The 19698-nt window shown below is 41.6% G+C and overlaps 1 protein-coding gene across 9 annotated transcripts in view; it reads right to left on the reverse strand.

The window, feature by feature from the left end:
* NCALD (neurocalcin delta) overlaps positions 1-19698 on the reverse strand; it is a 348886-nt gene that overhangs the window by 232847 nt on the left and 96341 nt on the right. For 5 of the 9 annotated variants that reach the window (XM_054590336.1, XM_054590337.1, XM_054590335.1 and 2 more), the window contains exons 2-3: positions 9250-9301; positions 7893-8325 (exon numbers count right to left, since the gene is read on the reverse strand). The gene's annotated coding sequence lies outside the window, so the exon portion shown is untranslated. Of the gene's footprint in view, positions 1-5648; positions 5772-6516; positions 6752-7892; positions 8326-9249; positions 9302-19698 lie in introns of those variants that run through there. The other 4 variants (XM_054590333.1, XM_054590330.1, XM_054590334.1 and 1 more) reach the window with 3 other exon arrangements.

Below are 19698 nucleotides of genomic sequence, written 5' to 3' on the forward strand. Positions count from 1 at the left end.
CACTAGTTACCTGCCCTAACACCTTGCATCAGTCAGATCAATAAGGACAGAAGAGGTCTTCGTATTCACTTAGAGTAACCATCAACAGCTTATTGATCCTAGCTACTCAAAGAGATGACATTGTCTTTGTAAGGCATGATCGACAGATTATTTTTCTTTAGCTTTGCTCAAACTTGCAATTAAACTCAGTTATGCTAGGACAGTCAAAGACCCTTGAACTTGAAACCATTTGGCCACTAGTTTATGACCTATTTTTGACCTTTTTACTTAACATTTTTCACCATATTAAAAAATTAGTCAGTATGGCTGAAGACCAAGCCAGGCGAGACATTTTCCTAAGCTAGAGGAAAAAAGAAAAATGGTCAAGATTAATAATAGTGTAAACTAACAAAAAGACATAAATAAACAGATCATACATTTAAAGAGCATGATTTTATTTTATTTTTTTCTGGAGCTTTTTAGATGAAGGTAGCTTTGCCCCAGAATCCATCACAAATATGGAAAGGAAAGTGGGCTTAAATAAGACAAAAATATCACAGCAAAAAGGAGACTGATAAGCTTCCACTGCATCATATTTAAAAATTGGATGTAAAGTATTTCAAAGAGTGTCCACCAGGAGAAGGAAAATCGAATATGAATTTCTTTGCCCAAGAATGAGCCTTCTGGGCACCGCTGGTTTGTCGCTTACTGAAAACCCCTGGCTACAGAAAATGTTTTCAGGTCCCTCTGCTGCAATTGCTGTAACCAGTCTATTTTTGGCTCTATTTCTCTGAGCTTCCCAGCAAAAAATCTTAAATGATCTTGGGATCAGGTCTGGTTAAAGTTGCATTTAAGATTATTTTGCTATTTTGCTTTTATTTTCAAATAATCTGCAACTGGGGATAGGGACTAGAGTGAATGCTTTCCCAGACGCAAGCCTTTCTACCATTTGGTTATCTGGGTCTATTCTCTTCAAATAATTTATGCACAAATAATCAATGAATGACTGGAAGTGATTCTTTAGTAATTACATTTAGCTCCGACAGAAGCAATCCATTAAGAAAGTAGGAGCATACGTATTCTGTTGGCCATTTTTAACTCTGGAAATGCCATTGGGGGCAACCAATAGCGTGAGCTACGCTGGTTCCCTTCCCTCAGGGCCCCTGGAGGTCATTCAGCCTTTGCATTAGGTTGAAGGTCAACACCTTTCTCATGATGAGATGAGGATAAAAACCTGAGATAACAGGGTCTTGCAAGCGCTAACACTTCAGAACGGGCTGGGGGAGTGGTGAGTTTTTAAAATAATAAGTCTGGCCCTATAAAATGAATTTTCTCATTAACTTAATGCATCTGTTTTGCAATTTCTCCTATCTGATGTTACAAGTAATCATTTGGGGAGCTTACCAGCAATGGACCATTTTGTTGGGTATTCCCCAAGGACAACACTCCCAACCACGCTCCTCCTCACCTGCCCCCGTGTTGCCCACACTCTCTGGCCCTCGAGCTTCCTGTTGGGTTTGACTAATGGGGGACCCCAGCCAAAGATGGGAGGATGGGAGGAGAGCAATGGGTGTTATTTTCCCCACCGTCTCCCAGGGTCACTGCAGTGTTTGAAAACAGTTACATCCCCTCACAGTTCTGGCTTCTGTCGAGTGGCCCTTCCTCGGTGACTACAACCCTCACTGGGCTCCGCCTTTTGCTACTCCTGTCCCTTTGGCCTGAGCATGGCAACGGCTTCCTTTTGCTCCTTGTCCTGGATGCTGGGCCACCCCTTGTTTGTTCCTGTAACCCTGCCCATAGGTGCAGCAATAGTCTGCTCATTAAACTCTCTTCATTCAAGCTCTTGGAGGTTGATTCTGTTTCCTGCCAAGATCCCAATGCAACTACTTTGCAGAATAAATATCGAAGGGCTTGCTTCCTGGCTGAGGACAATGAGCAATCACAAAAGGCCAATATCTATGAAAAACATGCATGAACAAAACAAACTTCCACCAAGCTTTCTGTTTTGGCAAACATATGTAATGTCAAACTTAATATCAAAACCAGAAAAATACAGCTAATATCCCTGCTTTCTAATATCTACTTCTTTTTTGATGGGAAGGAGGAAAAAAAAATCTCACTTATTTCTCCCTCATCATTTAAAAAAAAAATTGATACACCCCAGGAAAGCCCAGCTCTAAAGACTAGTGACTCGCCATAAGTCACAGGATGCTTGAAAAAGATGAGCTTCTTTTTCCCACTCATATTCCTTTGCAATTACAAAAAGAAAAGGAACATTTTCTAGATCTTTTTCTTTGGCACCCAGAATTTAATTCACTATACTGCAGAAAGGATTAAGATATCTATTGCCTTTCAAAAACTAGAGTCAAGTAACAAAACGAACAAACAAAAAGCACTATTTTATCCAGATTATACAACATGGTAGGTTTATGACACTCTTAAAATCCATTATCACTCTAAAACTATGTCTCAAGTGGTCCTTTTTTTTTTTTTTTTTTTTTTTGTATATTTATCTATTTAGCTAGAGGCTACAGTTCTCTTTATATCATTAACCCACCAAAAGGATATTTGTTGAATTTGCAACAAATTGATAAATTGTACAGTTTCCAAGGTTACATGTAATGCTTTTATTGGATCCCCCATTTTTCATTAAGCTATGGATCCCTAATAACATAGTAGCTAAGAATTAATAAGCAGAGCACACGCTTTAACCCAGGCACAATGAACTAATCAGGCTACCCTCTTGCATTTTGCCTTAACATGGTGCTGGTTATTTTCAACTCAATCCTTCTCTAAATCTGCTCTCCACATCCATTCTCCCTGCTCTGCCCAGAAACTGTACCATCCAGTCCATGCCCTCTGGGTTCTCGCTGAGTTCCCCTGATGGGAGGCAGCAGCAGGAGATTCAGGGAAGAGGAGATCAAGACTCAAGACCGCTTTCCTCCATGTCTTCTGCAGTCCTGAAGTTCGGGCAATGGCTGGATCTCCAACTACCGATCCCTGACTACTGAGCCACCTGGCTGAGTCGTGGCCTTCTCGTCACATCCCAAAGACAGTAAAAGCTTTTCACTGCTGAAAGTTCCTAGTGGCCTTAATATCCCTCATTTGTTCCTTTCACCCTGCCTACACCTCTGTAAATAGTACTTTTTCTAAATTCTCTCTGGACTCCTCTAGGCCATGCCTTCTGTTTCCTGCTGGGTCCCTCACTGATAGGAGCAGGGCATGGGATGAAAAACATAAGGCACTGCTCAGGCATGGGGAGGTCCCCCCAGCACATGCTTCTTAGCCTTTGGCAGTCATGCCCAGGGTCTGTCCCTGGCTTTGGAAGAACAATGGGTATAGAATTCGAGTGTCTGAGAACCACCTGGGGAGATTCAAGGAAAGACTAAGAAACTATCTGGAATCTAAGGAGACTAAGAAAACACGACGACAAGATGTAATGTGATATCCTGGATTGAACAGGAAAAGGACGTTAATGCAAAAACTTGTGAAATTTAAATAAAGCCTGTTGCTTAGTAATATTGTACTGATATTAATATACTAATTTTGACAACTTCATTCTGGTTATAAAAGAAGTTAACATTAGGGGAAGCTGGGTGAAGAGAATATTAGAACTATCTCTGCAAGTTTTCTATAAATATAAAATTATGCCAAAATAAAATGTTTATTTAAAAAAATAAAAGCAGGTTCCCAGATCCTGCATAAGATGCCCCCAAATCAGAGTTTCATCCATAGATAGATACTTAAGCAGGTGGTTTGAGAATTAAATGTTGAAAAGACCCTTAAGGACATGGAAGCTATTAGTTCTGGGTGAGATAAGGATGAAAACAATTGTTTACTGATGCTAACTTACACCATAATCACTTGACTATTAAAAGAACCAAGCCAATTGAAGCTTTGTCAAAGTCCACCTTCTATTCCAGTTAATTAGAATGATTCATCTCTCCACTAGACCAGTAGGTATATTTAGTTTCTTGCATAAAAACACTTGAAGAGGTACAGGTAATTACAGAACCAAACAAAGAAGTGACAGTGGAGTTCTCCCACTTACTCCCCCTCTGAAACCAAGGCTTTCGGCACCACGTGTCCTTTTTCTTCCCCTTGACTTTGAATTTCCAAGGGGGCAAGGCCAACCAAGCAGACTGTTGGACAGTGATTTTCCCCATCTTTTCTGTGGTGAGGTAGTCTGTCTGTCTAAATCAAAGTTAAGCTCCCAGAAGGCAGGATCTCTCTCTAGTTCCCACCTCTTCTGTATTTCTCCACAGCTCAGTTCAGTGTTCTCCCATTACTTGGGTGGATGACAACCTGCACTCCCCATGAGGCCCCTATCTTTGTCTGTCTATTTTAGATATAATTCTTAGAGTCAACATTTTTTATGCCATCGGAATGTGTAAGAAGAGGGTAGGCAGATGTGTTGGCATTAGTAATTACTTGGCTTATTTTTAAAAATGTTAATTGAGCACCTACTATGTGCCAGGCAATATTATAGGCACTGGGGCTATAATACTGAATAAAATAATCTCCACCTTTTGGGAGCTTAAACTCAAATCAGTAGACAGATGATTAAGCTGCTAATTACCAAACAATCTATAGATTCTCCCTTACCATCCTCAACACTTTGCTTCTCCTGACAGAACAACTTGAGTCTCAGTTAGGAACTGGAAGAGTAGGTTCTAATTCCAGGCCCACCTCCTGGTAAGAACTGATTTTAAAGGAGGCATAATTTTTTTTTTAATATTTTATTTCTTCATTCTTAGAGAGAAGAAGGGAGGGGAAAAGAGAGGGAGGAAACATTGATGTGAGAGAGATATACCCACCAGTTGCCTCTCACACACCCCCAGCTGGGGACGCGGCCCTCAACCCAGGCAGGTGCTCTGACTGGGAATCGAACAGGCAACCTTTTAGTTCACAGACCAGCACTCAATCCACAGAGCCACCCAAACCAGGGCAGGACACATCATCTTTCTGACCCTCAATACCCTCATTCAAAAAAAAAAAAAAAGGTTTGGGGCAGATAAAAAAATAAAACTTGTCTCTCTGCCTTAAGGCAGCTGTAACAATAATGGACGCAAAAGTGCTTTGAATACTGCAAAGTGTTATACATGTCAAGCTATAGAAATTAATGACTTAAATAGTCCCTACCTACTAACTCTAAAGCGAAAAGTTAGTGGTTCAGTGGCCTTGCCATTAGGCAGAAATTTCAGACAGTAAGACTTTATAAAAAGCAATCCTTTCAAAGATCTAAGCTCTGTTGCTTTGGAGTTGGTGATTGATGAGAATTAGATTAACATCAAAGAACTGTTTGGGGAGAAGCCGCGTAAGAAGAAAGAAGGCCTGCCATTTTATTCATGGTAGGCTCATTTTTTGCTTCACACTCTCTGAATACAGAAGAGCAGCTACTTCAACTCTTCCGTGAAATTCAAAGCAATTTCTTAGCTAGAGCCATTCACATTTCTATTTTATTCAAAAAGAAGCTTCCAGATCAGAGATGAAAAGAAAGCTGCTGCAAGTCAGTGCTAGAGCATATAACCCATGAGCAGTTTTCAGCAAATATCCTACAAAAGATAATGATTGAGAGAAGTGTTGGAAATCACATTTGCTGTTTTCAGATAAATGTAGTGTCTATTCTCAGCTTCTAAGGTAGAAAATGTTTTATCAGAGCAGTTTACCATCTTTCTGTCTGGAGAAGTTGATGAGCTTCTAAGGGCTCTCTTTGGATGCCATGGCAACCGCATGATTCTGGTCAAGTCTGTTGTGTCTGGAGCACAGCTTAAGGACCTTTAAGATGGCACCTAAGAAAATATGCATTAGAGAGACTGCTGGTATGTTTTAATGGAACACATAGCACATTCACTTCAGGAGCACATACACTTTTAAGCCTCTACTGTGTCCTAGCCCTGGGCCAGCACGTGGGTGACCAAGAGAATATAAGACACATTGCAAAGAAATCACAGTGAGTGTGGTGCCCAGGCAGCAGCAAGTTAATTATAAAATATACAAGAACATATAGAAATGATATCATGAAATTTTAGATTTTAAACCAAAATTAAAATTTTATTCTCTGGTTTTTGCTGGGACTTTGATTGTAGAAGCCTTTTATGAAGATTTTTTTTAGCCAAGTATAAACATGAGAAAAAGTTTAATGTGGAGCAGAGGAACAGTAGGAGAATCAGAAAGAAGTTTAAGTCGCTCATTTGGGCCTTCAAATGCACTTAGCCTGAAAAATCATGAAGAGTGGAAGGAGAACTATTTGTGTCTGGAAAAGAACAGTATTTCTGGCTTTACTGGTAAGGCAAAACCACACCTAGAATGTAGGGCTCTCAGAAGTCTCCCCAGACTAGCTCCCTGAGATGGTAACTTCCCTTCACCTGAAACTAATGAACAAACATCAAATGGTAGAGACTCCCTTTTCACCACAGCGTGTGTGTGGGTGAGTGTGCAAGCACACACGTTTACACCACCAGCAGACTGTATCGGGATCACTTTGGAGCTCATCATATACATGCACCTATGAACACCTCAATTCGTTCTATGTACCTGAAAAAAATTGATCATTGATCCCAATGATCTTCACAAAGTCCACAGCTAAGCTGATTTCTTCAGGCAATGTTTAGGAGCATGTGCTGTCAGCTGAAGAGGACACGAAGGAAATGTCATGTCTGGCCCTATTTCACTCTTTGGTTGAGACGACAAGACAGACATGCAGGCAAAGTTAGGGAGCATTATGTTCTATATCTCTTACTGCTTACCCACTCTCCATTTCTTCATTTACCTCATGGAGATCTCCTGTCTTTTGGCCTACACACACACACACACTCACACACACACAGAACACACACTTTGGCCTCCCTTCCTTCTGTACCCAACCTGACACACTTATGGTCTCTTCATAAAACCCCCAATATCTTTGTCCTCTTGTCTTTCCAGCCCTAGATAATTCTGTATTATGTGCTCTCTGCTCCAGCATGGAACAACACTCCTGGAGAAAAACCACATAATCACATACATGTCTTGGAGGAATCCATGAAGCAAGGACCATTGGAGAAGGCTGATTTTCCAGTTCCTATGTGAGTTCCTTCAGGACAGGGATGGTGCTTTGTTCAGTCTGAAGGCACACCAGCAGGCTCAATAGATTCTTTTAGCAATGAATTAATACCAACAAATGAGAAATTGGAAAAGAAGGGTCGATACTCATTTGACAAATTGATATTTGAAACTTTCACACATAGTATCATAGCTATTCTAAATCAAGCATTCAATAAAGGAGCCTTAGGAAGATGTGCCCCTTCAAAAAATAGCTGGTGGAAGTTACTCTGTGACCTTCAGAGTTGTAAAGCTCTTCAGAGTTATTTTTTAATTCAGAATATTTTATAACTTAAGGTCATTCTTCCTGTTAATTCAAGCAATGTAGTAAGATCTCACTTAATATACCGTAGGGCAAACCACCTCTACAACATCACCAATAGGAGCCATGTTAGCTGCAAAGGCAAATATCAAAGGAATCCGGAAACATCTCATTTCAAAGAGAAGAAAGCATCCTGCCAGGGCAACGGCCACTGGGAGGAGTATACTTTCAAGGTCACACTGCTGCCAGACCAGGGGCTGGGGCAGAGTCCTAGGTATTGGAACCCACACGGGGAATGTGGAATGAATGCTCTTCTTCACGCCAGTGGCAGACCTGTCTCAGAGACGAGTGGGGGCAACACCTCACACTGCGATCCTCATACCAGCGTGGCAGGCACAAGCCCAAATGCTGCCTGATTCTCCTGCAAATGTAATAATGTCTGACAAGAGGCTGATTGGACAGCACACGTTGTCATTTCCTCTAATTAAGAAACACTCAAGAAAAACCAAAATAGCCACAAAGCACTGTCAGCAAAGCAATCAGTGGCGACAATTAGCTGTCAACTCACAGTTCTGAGCTGAGCCTTGGGTAGGGAGCAGGGCTGGTTGTTACTGGTTTCCAAATCACTGTGAGAGCAGGAGTCAAGAATGAGAAGCTGAGAAGAGTGCCAGGGCCTGCTGCACAGCAAGGGCACCAAACCCCCTTCAGGTGAGGCGAGCTGCAGCAGTTTGCTTGTTTTTGTTTGTTTGCTTCTTTGTTTGTTTGTAGAAATGTAAGGGGATCCTGTGAAGAATCCTGCAACAAGCTTCCGAAGCAGCTGGAAGTAAGTCTACTGCCTGCAGCCCATGCTGTTTATTCACCCTGAATCACTCTTCTTCTCTGCCTGGAACAATTCTGCCCACTCTTTAAAATCTACACGCAGGCCATCTCTGTTTCCTTGGGAGGGCTTCACAGCTTCAACACATGCATTTTCCCATCCCAGTTCCCAGATCAGATTACCTCTAGGTCACCAGCAGCAGGAATTGGGAAAAATATACAAAGAAACAAACATAACACAATTGTCACAATATGTAATAATATATAATGAGATTGCGTGTGTGCGTGTACGTTCCTTCCTACGCACATAACACAAAACAGTTTATCTTCTTAAAACTATTGGAAGGTGACGCCTACCCTTCCCTACACCTCTTCACTCCTCCTCGAGGGAGTAACTTCATGAACTGTTTAGACTAGGTAAGGGAAAGTACATGGAGGCAGGTCTGGGAAACTCCCTTCTCTCTATTTCTGGCCACAGCAGCATGTATTTTTCTTTTCCATGAAAGATTTCAGCAATAAATGTAATAGAAGGGCTGATTATAGCTGATCCTGTCCATAATTTGAGCTCATTCTCTAATTCAGCATCTCTGGGAAGAAAGCTGATATTTAGCTCCCTGTTTGTCTGATACTCACATTTAGTTCTCCATCCGGAGCAAATGCAGCCCTTATTTCTTTTGCAGCAGCAACATATTCAACTCTAAGATACATTTCCCAGCCTCCTCTGCAGCTCATGGTGACCAGATTAAGGCAGAATTCACTGGCCCCAGGCAACCAGGGCAACTCTTTACCTGGACGGACTCAGGTGGGAGACATGACCTTGTGCCCTTCTCTGTCTACCTGCTTAGAACACAAGCATGAAGGTCCCAAATTGAACAAGGCATGTTTTGTTTGGCTATTATAATTTATGCTGTGATGAACGTCTTCGTGCATGTTGATCAAGTTGCCTAACCTCTCTGTGTGTCAATCTCTTCATGTATAAGATAGAAATAAAATAGTGCATAACTCCTAGGGCTATTGCAAGGGTTAAATAAGATGTTGGATTTAGGTCTTATAAAGTCTTGGGAGAAAAGCAGTGTGTATAAACTGAAGAAAACACTTTCTGTATTTACCTGGTAGTAGAGCTCTCAAAGCACCTGCAGCCTCAGGTCAGAAGAAGTCACTCTGTTAAAAATAAATAAAGTTATTGTTGTAGGTAATTAGGAACTGAAGATACCGTATCAGAGGAATGCAATCAGAGATGGGGACTATTACTTGCTCCAGGATTCCCTTGCATCATTTGATACATTCTGCCACTCCAGCTTCCACCCTTCTAATCAAGGAGGAATGACTCCTGCCATGCTCCGTTTTTCTGCCCTTGATCTACAGCCTAGTGGCCAGAGTGATAATTCCAGGATATGAGCATGACCCACCACACCCCTCCTGAAACCTCTTCCACAACTTCCTCTTACCCTTGGGAGAAAGGCCCCGCCTTGCCATGATTTTTAAGGCCTTCAATCACCAGATGCCCACCAGCTTCTCCACGCTGGCATCTCCTCTCTGCACCATTGCCTGCGCTCCAGCTACCCTGGACTTCCTTCAGCTCATCGCTCCTTGCCACCTCACAGCTTTCCTATGCGCTGCTCCTTCTGCCAGCACTGCCTTCACCTTTCCTACTCACCTCCACCTGACCAACTACTGCTTGTCCTTTCCTCCTAAGTGTCACTTCCTCAGTGGGGCTGCCTGCTCCCTTGACCATCTAAACTGCCCTATTTACACTTCCAAAGAAGCCTGCATAACTTCTTCTGTTGCGTTATGCATGCAATGTATCTTGTCTTCCCTGTGAGCCCAGGAATCAGGTCTGTTTGGTCCACAGATGTATCCTCGTGCCTACCCCAGCACTGTGCTCACAGTAGATGCCTAATAAATATTTATTGAGTAAAAAAATTAGTAAACTCATTCTTCAGTCCTTAGCTTTCCAACTCATCTTTTGATTCATGCTAATAACATAATAGGCTTCCTACTTTGCTACCATATTTCATTGATTGTCAGGATTCACTTATTTTCAGAAACAATGCTCTTTTATATAACAATAAAAAAGAACAAATGGCTACAAATTAAACTGTCATAAAACACTAAGATGTAGATTTTTTATTTTATACTTATTGAAAGAGCTCTAGTAGACTTATTTAGGCAATGCCTTGAAGAAATGGTAACAGAACAAGAAATTTTTCATTCACAACTGAATGAATGAATGAATGAATGAGTAGGTGATAGATAGACAAATGATGTTTTTATTGTACTTTACAATATCTAAAGAACCTTCATAAGATAACTTATCTAGTGAAATATTAGATATAAATCTCCTAGGATAATGCCTGACTACAATTTTTGCTCAACAAATGATCATTCATTCTCTTCCTTGTAATCCTAAAACACATTTGTTTCCTTTTTTAAAAAATGAGGTGACTAAGCAGTTCAAAGATCCCAAATCTAGTTAAATAACAGAGTTGAAACTTATACCCAGGTCCTCAGACTGAGAACTCTGTGCTCTCCACTTCTGCCTCTAGTGTTTCAGGAAGGACTACTAGCCCATCAGGTGGGTTATCAAAGTCTAAATAGCATCTTTTATTTCTCTTCAAAGATTTTTTTGGTATTTTAATTTGTGACAATAAATGCATGGAATGTTTACTGGTTTTAAATAGCTTCATAAGAAGTTGGAACCCTACTCCCAGGTCTGCTACTTAGCAGCCAGGTGACCTTGGAACGTTCACTCTGCCGCTCTGAACTGCAGTATCCACGTGTCTGAAATGGGGTGAAAATAAGGATGATGGTGATAGGCGAACGTTTGTCTCAAAATGTCATTGACAAAAAAAATGAGATAATGAATGTGACAGACATTTGAGAAATGAGCTTATAGTATTTTACAAATATGAACAATTGCTATAATTATAATTACTACCAACCAGATATCAAGAATTGTACTATCTTAATTAACCCAGTTTTTCTAATCTCATGTCAACTCTAAGATTTGATATATAATATTTCCAATATTGTATTTGCCTGAATGTTACTTGCAGGTGCTGCTATTAAAAAGAAGTTAAAGCAAAAAATAAATTAATTTAATTAAATGTGATAAAAATAAAACGTTTTATAATCAATTTTATAATCAATAAATTATGAGAGCTCAATAAAGACTCTTCAGAGAGCTTAGAAAAATTAATAAAAGAAGAATGCAAATTCATTCTCCTCTCTCTCCCACACACACACACACACACTCATTCACTCACACATGGTCAGAGGCATGATCAGAAATTCTGGCTCCTCACGCAATGGAGTGGGCAGGTGGGTGGACAGGGCGCTGGGCTGAGGGAAGGGCGGGGGTGAGTTCGGCTCACACTCCCCTGGCCAAACCCTGGCACCAGGTGCTTCCGCCCTGGAGGAAGAAGGCATTTCCCGACTTTCCGCTAGCCTGGCCATGCCCCCGTGAATGGAGGCCTCCCAGAGGAGACGCCTGGCTACTTTTTTTTACCTATTAAATACGTTTGGCTTCTTTTTATGTGGTTAAAAAATAACACAAGATCTGTCTTCTTAACAAATGTTTAGCTGTATAACAGAGTGTTGTTAACTGCTGGTACAATGTTGTACGGCAGGTCTCTAGGTCCGATTTCACCTTGCAAACCTGAAACTTTATACCCATTGAATAGCAACTCCCTTCCCTGCCAACTCCTCACCCTGCCCCCCGCCCCCCGCCCACAACCATTCTCTGCTTCTGCGAGTCTGACTGCTTTGGCACCTCGTGCCAGTGGCATCGTGCAGTTCTGGCCTATTTCACTTAGCGTAACATCCTCAAGGTTCAAGCACGTCATTGCATGTGACAGGATTACCTTTTCTAAAGCTAAAAAATATCCCATAATATGTATATACCACTTAAAATACTATTGTAAGGATCCATGTTTCAAATAAATGGAAGTTCCTTTGAAGTATATCATCACATTAGAGCAGAGCAGACTCTCATGCCAGGGGGTCCCCGACGCCCAGATAGGCATTCCCAAGTCACAGGGGTTCAGTCTGTGACTACTCAAGCATCCATGGCTGGGAAAGGGGGAAAGGGATACCACTGGAAAAGCCAGTGGCTCTCTCAGTGTCTCAGTTTCCTCATCTATAAAACGGTCATATTGGATTAGATGATTATCAGTTCAAAGTGCCGGCAGGAAAGAGATCACATACTCAAATGGGAGCTATCGTGAAGGGGGGCATTACGAGGCATGGACCAGCTTAGGGAAACCACCAAATGATGGTCAAGTGGATGCCTCCTATTGGCCAAGTCTAAACAGAAGCCAGAGGGCAGAGGAGCCCATTGATAGGGCCCAAGGAGACTAGCCTCCCAGGCCCCAGAACAGTGCAGAGAAATGGGGAGAACAGACCTGGGGGGACAGAGAATGTCCAGCACAGGTCATCCCTGAGTATCGTAGAGATCCAATATTCCATGATCACTTGGGTACAAAATTAAGCTTTGCTACAGCAAGAAAAAGTCCACATGTACTCCAAGGATTTGAGGAAAATCCACTAGGACAGTTTCTCCTCATTCCATGAGCTTAGCTCACATAGTGAAATGCATTTGCCACTCTTGGAAACAGCTCCGACTGAGACTATCACACTAAATAGTCCCTATTTTTCTTGAAGTGAGCTCTTCCGAATGTAGTGTGATGTGGTTTTGAGCCAGTAATTGGTGTTTCTCCCTCCTTGTCTTATCCCCTGAGACCTCTTCCTTGTCTGGAAGGAGGACCCTGCAGTGTGCACGGCCTCATGGAAGAGATGTTCCAGCAGGAGCAGAGATAAGGGTTTTTTAGCTTTTAAACTCAAGCACTTAGAGCCTCAGAGGACAGACAAGCTGACAAGCCAGAGCCATGCTTCGTTCCCCCTGCCACCCTATTCCCAACCTGAAAGGTGATTTTGTGTTGGGGGGAAGTATGGAGACAAAGCTAGGACTGATTAGACACTGTGGTTCCTGGAAAGGACCCCCAGATCCTTCCCCATCAGCTGAAACAGTCACTGAGAGGCAGCCCTTGAGTTCTTTTCCTCTTCTCACTTACAAGGCATTTTTAAATCTCCCATTCTTCCCCTGGATTGGGCCACGCTCCAGGTACCCCCCCATCCATCCCATGCCCAGCCTCCAGTGGCAGCGAGGCTCCACGGGAGCTCAGAAGTCGCTGGGGTGCTCACCCTAGGACAGAGGTGTGAGACTTTTAATTTCCAGAATCAAGGATCCTTCTGAAAGTTTCAGTTTCATAAATGGTTGCTTCTAAGGAAGCTCCTAGGACCCCTGGCCCTAAAGACCCAGGCAATGTGCTAACCAGTTTCCAGCATCTGTCCTTCCCTGAATCTAGGGGCGACATCACATTCCAAAGCACTAGGGGTTTTGCTGTAACTGCTATACAGACGTCCAGCTGCGTGTAGAACTGGCCATGAGAGAGCTGTCACGCTGTGCCATGGAGGCTGTCTCAGACTGGAGGGGAGTCACTCTGGGTTAGAACAAAAACCTGCTTGGGAGAAAAAAATAAGTTTTCTGGGTAAAACATGCCTTCAGTTCTTTCAAAGGAGATAGATTATTTCCAAAAGGCTTTAGAAACTGAAGGAAGACTCTTTAACTTCTGGCAAATAACAAGCTAAGAGAAGGAAGGAGGCTCCCTTCCTTCCGTTCTGAAGGAGGAGCCTAAGCGGGCCCTAGAGTTCAGTGGTTAGCGGGATGACCAGGACCAAATCGCTTTACCTCTCTGGGTCTTGTTTTCCTCATCTGCAAAAATGCCAGGAGTTTTTATTAAGATAATTATCAAAGTCCCTCCCAACTCTAAAAATATATGACGCTCAAGCTGGGAAAAAGGATTTGTCATTGAAAAGTGACGCACAGAAGGAAGAGCTGCTGTTATCAGCCAACAGGGCTGTGGCCTGACAACTAACAGATAAGTGCTCTGCGGATCCTGTCACCCTGGCGCCTCGACACACGTTATAGCTGTGGCTCCACCTCGGTGATACCAAACAAATGGGTGAGTTCATGCATCTAGGATGGCCCGCCGTGTTAGGAATTCTACGGGCTCCTCTGTAACATAACACAGCGCTGCTCCGGACGTGGCCAGTTCAGTCAACTTCAAACTCAACTCTAGATGAAAACCGTACAGCTGGATGATTTGTCAAGCGCTAAGTCTAATCCCTGCTGCTCGTGTTCCAGAGTCCTTAAAAAGAAGAGTGCCAGATGTTATGTTTGTATATTTAACGGGAAACTGAATGGGAAGAAACAAAACGCAGCAAGCCTGGTTGTAACAGTTAACTGTTTTTGAAAACTCACCATCTAAACATATCAGAAACAACATATTTTCAGAACTGTGACAAAGTCAAATGTCTCTCAAACACAAAAAAATACGTCTGTCATGAGTAATTCAGAATGAAGCAATCTGTCAGTTGTAAAATGCAAGTAGTCCTTTACAAGCAGTTTGAATGCTTCCAACTCTCTCAAAAAAAAAAAAAAATACCATGTTAACATATCAACAATATTCAGAGGGAATTTCATTAACTAATCGGTTACTTAGGTAACATCAGGCTAGATCTGCCACAGGCACTTAGCACTGATCAGTGATCAGGTGCAAACCTCGTCCCCAGACTGTCCCCTCCTCTTACCAGCCCTTTGCACAAGCCAGGAACCTGAACATCATCTAATAGTCCTCCTCTTCTCCTCCCATCAAAGACATGCCTCCTGAGCACCTTCGTCTCCTGTTCTCCATCCTTCTACCGCTATCTTAGGTTGATCCTTCATCTCTCCCTACGGGCAAGGTCTTCCCTCCTTTGCCGTTTTCAACAATTAATTCATCCATCCTTGAGATTTATCTTCCTCAAATACACCAGTACATTTGATATGCTATTCTCCTACTCACACCCACTCCTAAATGGCTCCCTCATACTGATAGAAAGAACTCAAAATTCAGCATGGTGTCCCCTCTCACACCCCATGCTCCAGCCTTGTCTAATTGCTTACAGTTTCCATCGATTGTAATATTCGGGTCTCCATGTCTTCACCAACCAAACCTTCCACACTTTCCCCCAACACACACCTCCAAAACGGTTCACGTAACAACTGTGCTTTTTTAAGATGAGAACTCCTTCTCCGGGGCCTGCATGGTTTGTTCCCTGCTTCCCCCTTTACCTGCCCGCACTCTCATTCCCCACGGCCCCACTCCAGCCACGCTAGCCCTTTGTCTGCTCTGTGTTTCTCCTCTGCACAGCCATTTCCACATGCTCAAGGCCCTTTCTTAACTACTCTTCTCTCGTCTTACTTGAACTCTTTCTTTGGGTCTCACATTCAACGCCCCTCAGAGAGGTCTTCCCTGACTCCTCCAAAAGAAACTCTGGTTCCTCCGCTACATATTCTGTAGCCTACTATTCTTTTTCCTATTACATTGATCTCAATTGATGTTTATGTTTATTTGTATTACTGTGGTTATTGATTCTAAGGCCATCACCCTCAGGGGACATTCACTCCCATGAAGTAAAAGTCATTCAAGTCCAAAATGTACCCCCAGAGGCTAGAGCAGTGTCTAGCACTTGAAAGTTTTTAAACCAATGCATTGTATCTCCAACCTCACTTCTTCTATGAATACTTTTCTGCTCCCTTCCACCACTCAGGTAAAAAGGACCGCTTCCTCTCCTGCAGCTCAGCTGCGCGCTATGCAGGCTTACAGCACAGCACTGGCTTACATCACAATGCCATGCTGCCTAACGCACTTCCACACTGTTCTTATTCTACTAGGCTGCAAGCTCCTTGCGGCAAACATCAAGTTGTCTTTGAGGCACATGAATCCTTAAGGCACAAGAAAAGGTACAGAGAGAGCCCTAGTCCTCAGATGTCAATTTGTGAGAGTGTCCCAAAAATGGCAGCAAAATAATTTTGTACCTCAATTTGCATTTTAGATTTTTAACATCAAATAACAAACATAAACTTACCATGCTGATTTACTTCTGGGAAAATTCTAGCTAGATTCAGGAATAAGTACACAAACACTCATACATTGCTCCCACGCACTAGGTCCCCTTACTGTGCCACTAATCTGTCCCCAGCATCTAGCAGAGCACCTGCATGTTGTAGGTGCTCAATAAATGTTTAGTAAATAAATGAACAAAAATAAATAACAGAATGGAAATTGAATTATTCTTATTCTAAAAGAATGTACTACTGAAAGAAATAAACAGCAGACAATCAAAAGTTGGAAATTATTATGGGCATCCCATATCAGGTTACATAAAATGAAATTGCTGCTTTGGGAGGTTAATTTCATATTGTTTAATCTAATATTTATGGGTAGTAGTATACATGCATACACTTTCTTCATCATGTTTATTTATTATTTTTATTCATTTGTACAAGGTAAGTTCTGGTACAAATAATAGATGTGTGTATATATTTTGGTTTGTCTAACACTATTTTGGCTTAAGCACACTTCCTTGGAATAATTATTTCCCCATCATATTCATATTTGCCATAAATATTTCACTATCAAAAGTGTCCTGATTAGGATCATAAAACTCTGTGATCTGCTAAATTCCTGTAAGACATTGTAAGGCTTGAAGTCATAACCATAAGAAAGTCTTCTCCTTCTATAGACTTTCTCCTTTGAAGACAAAGGATATGTATGATCAGAATAAATACTGGTTTCCCATGAGACCTCATCCTGGGGAAATGTCACATTTAGGGAAACACAATCTAAAAATAACTAATAAGTAAGCATAATATCTACTAGTTCTTAAAGAACACTAAGGAAAATCCAACACATAACTCATAGCAATATTTCTTCAAAGCTCCTTCCACTCCTCTGCAAGTCCACATCATAGAGCACCTTGGCCCGGGTGGGACAGAGGGAAGAATCTGGATCTTCTAAAGCTCCGCAATCAACTTCCAAAGGACACACCTCTCCTCTCATCTCTCCCATCAACCCATCTCCAGATTCTTCATTACTGAAATATAAAAAGCAAGGAGCAGATCTGGCAAGGATGGAACTTTCTTTAGAGGAATGGGAAGGAAGAGAAAGTTAGTGGATAAAGGCAAAATTCTTTGATGGGAAGGTGGGCAAGAATTTCAAACATTGCATATTAATAATATGTATTGCACACAGAGACATGAATACATACATATACACATATACACAGACATATGGCAACACAGATATACACACACATATATGCACCCCCAAAATAGGCAGAGAGACTGTGCAAGATTACAAGAGATGAAAAGAGACATACTGGATCAAATGGATTCTGGATGCAAAAACTGAAGATGTTTGAATATGAGCTGTGTATTAGATGATTTTGTTGAATTATTGTTCATTGTCCTGGATGTAATGATGACACTGTGTTTATGTAGAAGACTGTCCCTACCTATTCTTAGAAGTATTTGGAGCTGAAATATCATGATGCCCTCAGCCTATATATATATTGAAGCAGTTCAGAAAAAGAATATGAACATTTATCCATAAATATTACTTAAACACAAATTAATCCAATGTGTATAGACAGGGTGGGGCAAAAGTGGGTTTACAGTTGTTCGTATGGACAAAAATTAATAAATAATACCACAAGAATAAACTATGTTTCACATACTCACAACTATAAACCTACTTTTGCCCCTGTATGTGGAGTGAACACAAGAGAGAACGCACATGTAGAAAAATGAAGGAACTGTGTATTATTCTGTCAACTTTCCTCAGGGTTAATTTTAAAAATAAAGAGGAATGAACAATAAATAATAAATAAATACAGTCCCTTTCACATGTGTACTAAATATTCCACACAATATCCTCGAATTTTCCTTTGAAGTCTTAACTGCCTTGACCCAAGGGTGTGGAAACAATGCCCACAGCCCTTCATGCTGGGAGGGATTGTTTATTAAACCCTCAGGGAACCAACTTTCTACTGGGAAAGTAATAAGCTTCAGGCAGAACCATTAGGAGGACCAACTCTGGGAGGAATCAAAACTAATCTCTTTAGCTTTTTCTGAGGCCTCAGCAAGATGGTCCTGCCCCAGCACAAGGCAGCTCCTTCCTGTGAACCTGTGAACTCCTTTGCCCACCGTGTGAGTACGATGCAGCCCCAATCCTCCAGTCACATATTCCAAGGGTGGCCATTTAATGTACTGTTCACATTAAGACACTTTTGAGTAAAAGGGGGTGCTAACCAGACAGGGTGCTAGGACAAACAGTAAACGAGGATTGTCCCAGGAACATCTGGATATATGGCCTATTTATCCCCCATGAGTGGGTGCATTAGACAAATATACAAATGATAGCAACAATAATCATTATTCACATAACAAAACAATACAAAGCAACAGTTGTAAACAAATTGCTTAGGAATTCAAAGGAAGGATAAAGGGATTCCTGTGGAGGAATCACAAAGAAATTTGTGGAGGAGGGGGAATTTCAAAGAACAGGATTTCTGCTGCGAGAGATGGAAGGGAAGTGCCAAATAGAAGGAATTGTGAGGGCAAAAGCCAAAGTCAGAAAGTATGGGATATGCCAGGGAAATGGAAGCCATCTATCTATTAGAGTGCTCTGAAGGGCTAGCCATGTGGGAAGACAAGATGAAGTGGAACCACAGTGAAAAGTGCATACTCAGTCCAACAAGCAATAGATTGTCACAGAGGGTTTAGGGAATGACAGCAATAAGACTGTGAAAGGCTTTGAGTATCAGGCTAGTGCCAGAGAATCCAACACAGATCTTAAAGAGTCTTCTACAATAAGAATACCAATAAATGTAAACCATATTAGCCAGCCTGTATACATGAATGATATAAACCAAAAGAAAACAGTGACAGACATTGATGTCAGAAGCACCTCAAACCTATCTTCATTCTCTCTAGTGGGTGGTTCTGTTTCATGTGGTGGGTCAAGCAGTGCTTCTTCTTCAGTCAATTTTTTATCATAAACCTTTTTACAGGAACTCTATTGCTCGAAAGTCGTCACAGAAATAGAAATGAGAGAGTTAAATGTTCAGCGCTGTCCAAGCTCAAGTAGATAAAAACAGAAGACACAGCATTCGAGGTAAAGGAAAAGCAGTTAGCGAGAGGGAAGGGATGAGTTTCCTTTAAGGATGGGAAATTGCATTTTGAAGGCACAGCTCATGCTCATTCAAGTCCTTCTCCCCCACACAAAAAAGCCTGAGGCAAGCCGACAGTTAATAAGATTAATTATATTTTTTCCAAAAGTTAATTTACAGACATTTAAAGGATTCCACAGAAAATTTCAGGGAGGAAAATTAAAGATAATATTTCAACTGTTTTCAATTTTACCCCACGTATTTGACTAGATAAGAGCACATGTCTTATAGAAGAATGTCATTCTAGAGAAAACTATTAATATCAAATCTTTCCGGAAAAGGTGGACAACGCTGGCAAAGCAATCTCATTTTCAGAGGAGAATGGCCCAACAGGAAGCCAGTGCTCTGGTCTCTAAATACAAAGCCAGGAATATTTGTAAAGAGCACATGTTCCCTTTGTGTAGAGGGTGTGCCCTGCGCTTCAAAACACAGTCCCTGATCAG

The sequence above is a fragment of the Pteronotus mesoamericanus genome, unplaced genomic scaffold (genome assembly GCF_021234165.1).
Source record: "Pteronotus mesoamericanus isolate MK-2021 breed Mesoamerican mustached bat unplaced genomic scaffold, CSHL_Meso_final scaffold_174, whole genome shotgun sequence".
Taxonomy (NCBI): domain Eukaryota; kingdom Metazoa; phylum Chordata; class Mammalia; order Chiroptera; family Mormoopidae; genus Pteronotus; species Pteronotus mesoamericanus.